General features: G+C 35.9%; 1 protein-coding gene across 1 annotated transcript in view; it reads right to left on the bottom strand.

Moving 5' to 3' along the window:
• Window positions 1–11052, bottom strand: part of LOC106883744 (zinc finger protein Pegasus) — a 103549-nt gene that overhangs the window by 74778 nt on the left and 17719 nt on the right. The window lies entirely within an intron of this gene.

Below are 11052 nucleotides of genomic sequence, written 5' to 3'. Positions count from 1 at the left end.
ATATATATATATATACATAAATATATATATACATAAATATATATATATATTATATATGTATACATACATATACACGTGACCGGTGTTCGGCCAAGCCTGGTCTTTCTTTCTTGGTTCAGCCGTCGTCCATGTAACATCTATATTCCTCCCTGTGCCTGTGAAACCCTGTATCCCTGCCGTAAGGCTTTATTTCCACACACGCCAGCTTAATCTAATTCGTCCTTAGTCCTTGTTATTTGTATTTGTGTAACATTGTTCGTTTTGTTTCCGTCCTTGTTTTCGTATACATTTGTTGCTTTCTTCCAAGGAATCTAATTCTCTTCGCTTAGTTTTTCCTTGGGTCTGGCCAGATTGAAGCAATCTGGTAGACAGGTAGACAGCAGTAGGTAGACAGTAAAACGTTGAAAAGTTTTTACGATTGTTTTGTGAATATACTTCCTCTTAAAATGAAATCTAAAGTTGATAAGCATCATTAGGAAGTATATCTGCTCATCAGAGAATCTAGTCGAAAGGATGAATTTTGGTGGAGGAAATCGAATGAATAAAATGCTGTTTAAATTGAATGAGGAAAATTTTTTTAAAAATTATTGGTATTCATATGTCTGTGTTGGTATAAATTTGAGTTAAAACTAAAAAAGTAGAATAAATCAATAGTAAAAATCCGTGATGGTTGTATAAAGATAGAATTCCTATAATCCATTTCTTCTTCCGTGTGTTATCCATAAATGCGACAGAATAAATGTGATTATTTGTTGCTGTTATTATTATTGAGATAAAACCAGAAGATACCATTATTAATTTATATTTTATGCAAATCTAGATATGTTTGTGTATTGACTTGGTATAAAGTAAATTAATGCATTATATTTAAAGTCAATTAGTTATATATTAAAAGAGTATAGGTTCAAGTTTCCGGAGGAGAAATTCTATTTATTTAATGAATAATCTATATCTTGTGAATATATGTGTTTGATTTACAATAATTTAAATTTTAAGTTTTTTAAAATATTTTTTTACTTACAATAATCTTGATATTTTATGATAATAAAATATAAAATACAAAATATTAATGTGAAGCTTTTCTTAATCATCTCTTATAGTGTTTAAAAGTTTTATAAAACCGATGTTTACACGTGGATAATGCTTCCGATTGGCAGTTAAATAAATTATTTTGCTTATATAATGATATGTATAGTGATCCTTTTGTACATAAATGGCAAATAGAAGATTTGTGGGTAAATGGTGTAGCTGAGTCAATAATTGACCAGGATAATTTATAGTTAACATTTTTTAGTTTTAGTTTATGTATATATGCAGCCAATGAGATAGTGTTGTTTGTAATATTTGGTGTTTAAATGAATGTATATGGGCTAAATATCTGTCTTTAAAGTTAATGGAGCTTCCTATATATACCTTACTATGTGAGTTAGCGGCTTTAGTAACAGTACATTTATATATAATGTTGAACCTTCTACATTTGCCTTCTAAAGGACATGACTGATTATTTTTACACGTGCGATATTTAGTTATGTATTTCTGTTCAGTGGTATTAGGATTATTTATTATTCTCTCTGTTTATTTTCTCTTATTCCTTTCTGTTGAAGTTTGTAGGCTTGAAAGGTAAAAGACTTTTCCATTTTTCCCAAGCATCAAACTAATACACCCGTTTGTTGTTCATACACCTGTCTTTGCCTTTTGTTTCACAATAAATTTCAACTATATATACATATACATATATCATCATCATCGTTTAATGTCCGCTTTCCATGCTATGTGCCTTTTTATTTATTTATCTATTTATATACACATCTTCTGTGTACTCCAAAATTATTTTCCATTCACATAATTCTCTCTCCTCTTGTACTTTTTTACATACAACTAAACAAAATTGAATATCAATATGTATATGTAGAGACGACTGCGCTGATATGGTCATGTGATGCGTATGGACGAGGACAGTGGTGTAAAGAAGTGCCGCTCTCTAACTGTGGAGGGGACCTGTGGTAAAGGTAGACCCAGGAAGACATGGGATGAAGTGGTGAAGCATGACCTTCGAACTTTGAACCCCACAGAGACTAGTGACCGAGACCTTTGGCAATGTGCTCTGCTTAAGGGGACCCGTCAAGCCAAGTGCCCCCCACCCATGCTGGTGGCATGTAAAAAAAAATCAATGTTAAATGTCAGCCCCACAGAGGCAAAATGGCTGAGTTTCTTTTGAGTGTTGGACCCAATGGAGGCCAAGTGGCTGAGTTTCTTTTGAGTGTTGGGCCTCACAGAAACAAGGTGGCTGAGTTCCTTTCGACAATGGACACTAAATGATGATAATGATGATAATATATACATATCTATATACATATATACATATATGTATATACATATATACATATCTATATACACTGAACTGCAAAAGAAATGCAAGACGTGTGTGACTGTGAAATATGTTTTAATTTCATTATGTCAGATAAGTTTTGGTAAATCTGATAAAGTCAATTATTTGGATGCACTTTGACCACAGTCTACGGGTCGTTGCTATGTGTTCTGGTAGTGGGCGGATCCAGCACATCAAGATTGTAGGGCGTGACATGTTCAATACTCTGTATGCCCTCCCTGGTTGTTCAAAACGGCTATACACTGTCAGTACATGGAGTGCATGAGGCGATTTACAAAAGCCATTGGCACCTGTGCCCACACCTTGAGGAAAGCGGCCTCCAGTTCCATACAAGTTGTCGGCCTTGAGACCACCTGGCTCAGTTGTCTCTGGATTTCATCCCACAGGTGTTCAATTGGGTTCAAATCCAGGCTGAGAGCCGGCCACGGAATGGTTCTGATGTTGTGTTGACGCAGGAAGTCCATGGTGACCCTGGTCGTGTGTGAGGGAGCATTGTCCTGCTGGAACACATGGCTATGGTGACGTGCGAAGAAGGGCACGATATGAGGTCTTAGAATCTGGTCAACATATCACTGTGCTCTGATGCCATTCCCTCTGCCTGCACCAACATTTTGGAACACATGGGGCCCAGTTCTCTGATTCAGACCTACAGCACCCCAAACTATGATGCTTTGGCCACCCCATACGTCTCCTCCATGACACATGTGTCTCTGTAGCATTCACCCCCTCCTATGCCACACCCTCACTCTGCTATCCGAGGTGGAAACGCAGTACTGGCTCTCATCAGAGAAAACTATCGACTTCCATTGTTGATGCTGTGTAACCCACTGAAGTCACGCCTGAGGACAGGCCCTCGAGGACGATGGCGATGCAGGTTGTTGGTGGCCAGTCAACGTCGTACTGTGTCGTTGCTGATGGGTTGCTGTCATGCAGGCCAGTCTGAAGCAATCACAGAGGTGTTACAGGTGGACAAAGCAGTCCTTTCTAGGCATGGTCCCCTGGGGCCACCCTCTGCAGTGCTGTTGGTGTATCACAGTCGCAGGCCATAGATGGTGCTGACATGGACATTGTAAACTTTCACAACAACCAGGGCACATTGCCCTGCTTGCAATCAGCCAATAGCTTGTTCCCTCAGTGCCACTGACAATCAGGTCATATCTGATGCGTCCAAATTATGAATGCCAGGAACGCAGTTCAAGTTGATTTTTATACCCATACTCTCCACGAGATGCAATTCGGTTTTCACGAAAATCGTTTGCGACTGCCAGCCATGACATTCAATGCAACTGTGTTTTGGCGTCTCGTTTCAGGGGAAATTGAAAGGTTACCTGCAATTTGGGTCTCAGCCATAAACCAGCATGTCTTGGAATATTTACACTTACATCCCTGAAAGAAATTTGAGAAATAAATAACCATGAAACCAGAACTTTCTTCAAATAGCAGACATCAATGATTGATGATTCTTTCAAAGGTGGCAAAAAAACAAAAAAAAAAAAACTCAAAAGAAATGTATGTGGTCACTGAAGCTGCTGGAAATAGAAACCAAAACTCTCTCTGAAATCTGAGCCAGCAATGGAGTCTCTACATGGTTGCTCTAATTGTTAGGAATAGCAGCTAAATATCCTTCAAATTGTAACTTCTGTCTGTAGAAAAGAGATGGTCACAAGTAGAACGCCCTTGATCAAGACTGACCAGGGGCTAAACTGTGCCAACACTGCATAATTGATCATGAAGAAGACAAGGAAAATATGAAGAAAGCATTTGCTGAATTTTAATTAACATTTATTTATAATAATAATTTTATAAAAATGCTTGTTAATTTTAATAACCATAATAGGAAAACAAAAAGAGAGGCAAGAGCAAAAGATACAAGTGATATGATTGGCTAAGAGATACCAGAAATGTGATTGGGCAAGAGATATTAGTGATACTGTGTGACAGTTGTGAATGGAAGTCATTATGATAACAAAGTGTCACTCATTTCCAATACACTTCAAAAACATGTCTGGTCGTAGGGAAATAATAACACAGCTCAGAAAGAGGTGAGGGTGTGTGACGAGGGCATTTGGTCATAGAACTGCATCTACAAATCTCATCTTCTCTATGCAAGTATGGAAAAGTGGATGTTACATGATGAGAGATGTGTAATGCAGTGTAGTGGAGTGAATGCATGTATTGTTTAGTTCTGATTAATCAAACATATGACCAGAGGTATTCCAGTCGTAACCCTACCATCTTTTTATACATCATGGGGTTACATTATCCAATGTGTCTTCATTTTAGAGGTTAGGGCATGATTTGAGAAATTTGGCTGTTATTTCTATAGAGGTTCTCTCGTTAGCTAGAATTCATCAAAGTATTATTTAATAGCAAGGTGATCATCATAGGGTATGGAACTAAAGAAATACCACTGTACAGAAATTGGAAGAATTCCATTGGACTGAAACAGATCACGATTTGCAATCAGCCAATAGCTTGCAAATCTTTACTCTTTCCTACACAGGAGACCCATCTGTCACAGAATACTCCCAGAAGATGATCCTATTATCATGAGGATTTATAACAGGGGGAGGGCCAAAAACACTGAAGAAATCTTGTAAAAGTTTTAAAACATTAACATGGTTACTGTTATTATTGTTGATGGTGGTAATGGAGTTAAAGGTCTGTGTACAGTTTATAAGAATTAAATAATGTTAGGGAACTAAACTGAATTAGGGAGTCAAAAAAAAAAAAGATGAAGGACAACAAAAACAGTGTTAGTAATGGTAAAATAGAAATATACAATCCATTTATTCCGAGTAAATAATTATCACTAATTTTGGCACAAAGTCAGCAGTGTTTAGAGTGAGAAGATAAGTCAACTGCATTGATTGCAGTTAATGACTGGTACTTGAAAAGTGAATCAATCCTAGCAGAATTCAAACTCAGAAGGTAAAGAGAGGTCTATTGTTGAAGTAATTATTTCAAATTTCGGCACAAGGCCAGCAACATGAGGGGAGGGAGCACATTAATTACATCAACCCCAGGATGTGAAGATGAAAGGTAGGATTCGAACTCAGAATGTAAAGAGCCGAAAGGAAAACCACTGAACATTTTGTTTGATGCAGAAATGATTCTTTTCTACTCTAGGCACAAGGCCTGAAATTTGGGGGAGGGGGATAGTCGATTACATCAACCCCAGTGTTTCACTGGTACTTAATTTATCGACCCCTGAAAGGATGAAAGGCAAGGTCGACCTCACCGGAATTTGAGCTCAGAACGTAAAGACAGATGAAATGCTGCTAAGCGTTTCGCCTGGCAATGCTAACGTTTCTGCCAGCTCACTGCTCCATTCTGATGAAATGGAAGGAGGAAAAAATAAAAAAGATAAGATTCTGTGAGATTAATGGATAGCAATTCAAATGAATGGAATAATGTGGAAGTGTGAAAGGTAATCCACTCCTTTTATTGATTGAGGTAGCACATTGGTTTCGTATAATATTCTCTTTTTTATACATAACAATTACAGCTTGCAAAACTGTATTAACCATACAGAAAAGCACAAAAACTATTAACTTTGCTTAAATAATCGTTTTTTTTATTATTTCAAGTGAACAGTGTTCCAGGCTGTAATTATTTTAGCTTCAACTCATGCACTCAGATCAAATCAATTGCTAGGCAGCTACACCTCTTGTATCATTTTGTTGTTTCGGTCATTTGACTGTGGCCATGCTGGGGCATTGCCTTGAAGAATTTTTAGTCAAATGAATCAACCCCCAGTACTTATTCTATTGGTCTCTTTTGTCAAACAGCTAAGTCATGGAGATGAAAACAAACACAAAAGCACACACACACATACATACTATGGGCTTCTTTCAGTTTCTGTTTTCCAAATCCACTCACAAGCCTTTAGTCAGCTCAAAAGCTGTAGTAGAAGATGCTTGCCCAAGGTATCACATGGTAGTGAAGCCAGCTTCATACCACACAGTCATGCATATGGCTCTGAAATATTTTTTATAGCTTAATCAAAAAAGGAAGTTCAGTTGAGCATATTTGGACATTTTCAAAGACTGGTCCTAAGAAATTAATGCTTTAAGTTTGAATATGTATAAATTTCTGACTCATTTCCTAAATAATTCGATCACTATTTAAAACAATATTCCTTTGCATTGAATTCCAACCCAGCCCCAACTCCAATTTTTTGAAGGAGTGGCTGGGGTGGGGATTCCACAGTTAAAAATATGGCATTACAATTCTGACCCCCATCCCAGTATTTCAATTTATGATCATAAACCAAATGGAGGTTAACATGCAGTTTTGGGGTTAAAAAATAAAAATTAAATTAAATTAGAAGTGACAAGGACTTCCTATAATTTCATAAAGAGAATTGGTGAAATCCCTTAATTTTATTAATGAAACTCCCTCGTTATGCTGCATTCTCAGGTACCTAGTTGTAGAGTATCTTCTAATGATGTCAAGTAATTTAGAAACAGCAGCTGAAGTACACCGCTCCCAAGTCCTCAATCCAACAATGAACATCACCACTGAGAAAGCAATTTGATGGCTTGCATATCGATGCATGACAGCCATCACAGCTACATGTGAGCAATGTAATAATCCTGCACAAGTACTGTGCTGTACAGAAAGAACCAATGGGAAGTGGTGGCATTAATTTTCTATCATTGGTTGTGTCAAAGCTTGTTTACACAAAATTACCAGATTTCATTCCTGGTCAATTTACTTTCATTTTTTTAAAACCCCTAAACTGCATGTTAACCCTGAAAGAATGTCAATCAACTATTTTCAATATTTAACCATTCCACAAGCTTAATTCCTATTCTACATGAGGTAAACGCAAACATGTCTTAAAATAAATACTACACATGTTGGACTTAATCACCGGGAAAATTTGAAATTGAATTGAAAAATAAGTTTTTCAAATCCTCTTCAGCCCTTTTAACCTCAACATACCTGAAACTGCCCCTTGTTTTATGATACAAATTCCCTGTTTTAGAAAGATCTAAATTAAAATTCCAGTCTAATTTATGTTAGAAACATTAGCATAATAATGAAAAAGGTTATGCTAAATGATTATTTTCAAAATGAATTGAAACAAAAACTGTGTTCCAACATCAATTACGATAATGAGAGGAATTAATTATATAAATTGCAAGCTGGTGCCACATAAAAAATACCTGTGCTGGGGCCCTGTAAAAAGTGGGGTTACATAAAAAGCACGTAGTACACTCTGTAATGGTGTCAGGTCACTCTTGAGTGCTACTGGTAACATGTAACCCAGTACAACCTGGTCGGGTTATCGGTGTCTAAACTGGCAACCCCACTGAGTTTGTTTAGTGAGGAGGGTGATTGTTGGAAATAGAAAACTCATGAGTAGTCAACAGTCAGTCAATAAATATGTACAGACTGTTTTTCATGTTTATTCTTCACCTTAATTGCAATAAATAATTTGACTAGCTCTTTCATCAGTTTGAAAATTAAGTAAAACAAAGACACTGTATTTCAAATGAAACATGATAATGGAAAGAGTTAATTGTATAATTAAGATCCGTTCTCTGAGCCAGCACTAGTATTTTCGATATCATTTATCTGTCATAAGCATGGCTGGCTACAAGTTGATTCCTTACCCAGAAATATCGACAGCCTGTCACAACAGAGGACAGATGAATGAGCCAGTATGTCTGACTTAATACAGAAGCTATATTGACCAATGCACTAAGAAGTTGAGGCCATAGTAGTAGTAGTAGTAGTAGTAGTAGTAGTAGAAAAAGCATGTCTGTGTGGTCCACACTTTGGGAGTACATTGGTGCTAATTACAAGGAATATCAACAGTGTAACTGCTTAATTGCTGCAGAAAGTGGAAAGTTATTTTCTTATTAGCAATGAGTTGTTCTTTAGGAATGGATTAGCATGAAGTGAGATCTCTAGGGTCTTCAGGTATCTCTTTCATATTATCAGCAAAACACCCAAGCTTGACTTCAACATACAAACCTTGAGTTGGTAATCCAACTCAATAGAGCCACAACCATATTGTAATAAGAATATATGACTGTAAATTATATACGACAGACTGTTTGGTTCCGGTGCCATTTTGGTTCTCTGTCTTTGTGGACTCAATTTGCAGTAAAAGGTAGCTTGAGATGCTGGAAGAGGGTTGGAATATAAGAAAAGACAAAAAAAAAAAAAGAAAAAGAAAAAAAACTGAATAGATTTCAGAAACATTGAAAATGATGAGAATGTTATAACGATGATGATGATGATGATGATTATGATGTTGCTGATGGAGATTTTTGGTAAAAGTTTGTATTGATGTTTATGTTAGAGCAGAGACACAAATTAGTTCTGTTAGTACATATAGTTTTTTGTTTTGTAAGTCTTTATTATTATTATTATTATTTGTAAACATTGTCCATGTTGTCACTGCTGCAGTGATATCATTGTTTGATGTGGAGAAGAAGACAGGAGAAATGAAACAGCCCGAAAATAACAGGAGAGAAACCCCTCCACCACACACAAACAATAAAAACAATGAAGAAATCAAGGAACACGTCTAAGGCAGGTCAACAAATAACTTAATGTAGAAGAAGCTATATTGACCAATGAGAGATTGCAGTAACAAGTGCTAACAGAGTTGTTCATTTCCATTGGCTGCTACACACAGAGGTGTTCCTTAGAAACAATGTCACTGGATAATAACGGAATCTGGAAATACCAAGACTCACTTCCAGCAAATGTTCATGTTTTCATTTCTGTTTCACAACAGTTTATAGATATGTACATACATATATATATGTGTGCATAGATACATATATACACACATACATAAATATATATACATATACACACATATATATATATATAGATATATACACACACACACACACATATATACATATTCTTGTTCATCCACACTCCTTCACTCCCACACTTAATAAGAAACCCCGACCCCCACCCCGGACACACCCAAATCTCTTATATACAGAATCACGCAACACAACACAACCTGAGATCAGTTTGACAACCGCCACCGACAAATGTGGAGAAAGTTCTCCAGAAAAGTTAAGGAATCTTTAAAAAAAATCTTCCCAATCAAAGTTAAAGAACAAAAACCAAACTGTAAAATTTATAGATTGCATAACCGATTTGGACCACCAAGAGCTGCAGTGAAGTTCTGATTAAATGTCTTTTGAGGCCTCCATTAGATTTGCATATATATATGTATGTGCGTGTGTGTTTGTGTATATATATATATATATATATATATATATATATATATATATGTCCCACCCATGGAAGGTGGACATTGAACAATGATGATGATATATATAATTCAGTTAGTGGTTATGTTAGCGTCATAAAGGGATGTCATCCAAAGAAATACTGGTTCAATACCTGGCATTTTGCAGGGAATTGATTTCCTTAAAATAATAGGTATGTATATAAAAACCTGTGGTTTATATTCATACAAAATAAGAAAATGGACATTGTGAAGTTAATAAGAGTTTATTGTCAACAACATTATCCCTTACGACTGTTTCAATTATACACAGTGAAATTAATTAAATATTAAGTTTATATTTCTGAGCATAATCTCTTCAGGGGGAACAAAAATATACCCTTAGATGTTTTATAAATATATGTGTGTGTGTGTGTGTGTGTGTGTGTATAAATAAAAACAGCCAGTAAGATCCATGGAAGTAGAGTTCGAAGGAGCAGAAAGATCCAATGGTAATGTGGGGGAGTGCTGGTTAGGTGGATGGGGGGGGGGGGTAAAGGTAGTTCGGGAAGTAACTAAGGTAGGAGTCCAATAGAGTAGGAAGTTTAGTCAGACCGGATTAATATATTGTATGTAATATATTGCTCATGTTTACAGAAAACAAAAGACGAAGACAGGTGTAGGGAGGGACAACAAGTAGTCGTATTAGTTTAATACGGAGCATTAACCTAATCCACCTGCTTCTTGTTCTTGTATCTGTCTTCGTCTTTTGTTTTCTGTAAATTTCAACTTTATAATAGAAAAAGAAAATAAGCGATTGGGAAGTTAATAATAAACAATTATTAACTCCCCAATCTTCATTTTCTTTTACTTCTTTCATATGAATATAAAGTTTGTTCTTATGTACATTATTTACATTATTTATATTTGATGGATATTTGTCCTCATCTTGTTCGTTGTTAACACGTTTCAGCTGATATACCCTCCAGCCTTCATCAGGTGTTTTGGGGAAATTTCGAACCTGGTGTAGTGGTTAAGAGCATGGGCTACTAACCCCAAGATTCCAAGCAGTGACCTGAATAATAATAATAATGATAATAATAATAATAATAATAACAACATAGAAAGAAATACCTTAGGAATGAGAACCCAGGTTTGAAATTTCCCCAAGACACCTGATGAAGGCTGGAGGGTATATTAGCTGAAACGTGGTGTTCACAACAAACAAGATGAGGACAAATATCCGTCAAATATAAATAATGTACATAATTCCTCATCTCTTAAATGTAGAACTGTATATTTTTATATATATATACCTATTATTTTAAGGAATTTAATTTCCCCCAAAATACTGGGTATTGAACTAGTATTTCCTTGGATGAAACCATCCCTTCATGAGGTTAACACTACCTGTAATCTAAATCTAAATATATATATATATATATATATA

Source organism: Octopus bimaculoides, chromosome 3 (assembly GCF_001194135.2).
Source record: "Octopus bimaculoides isolate UCB-OBI-ISO-001 chromosome 3, ASM119413v2, whole genome shotgun sequence".
NCBI lineage: Eukaryota > Metazoa > Mollusca > Cephalopoda > Octopoda > Octopodidae > Octopus > Octopus bimaculoides.
Note: the sequence above shows the minus strand (reverse complement) of the source record. Positions and strands in the feature narration are given on the sequence as shown.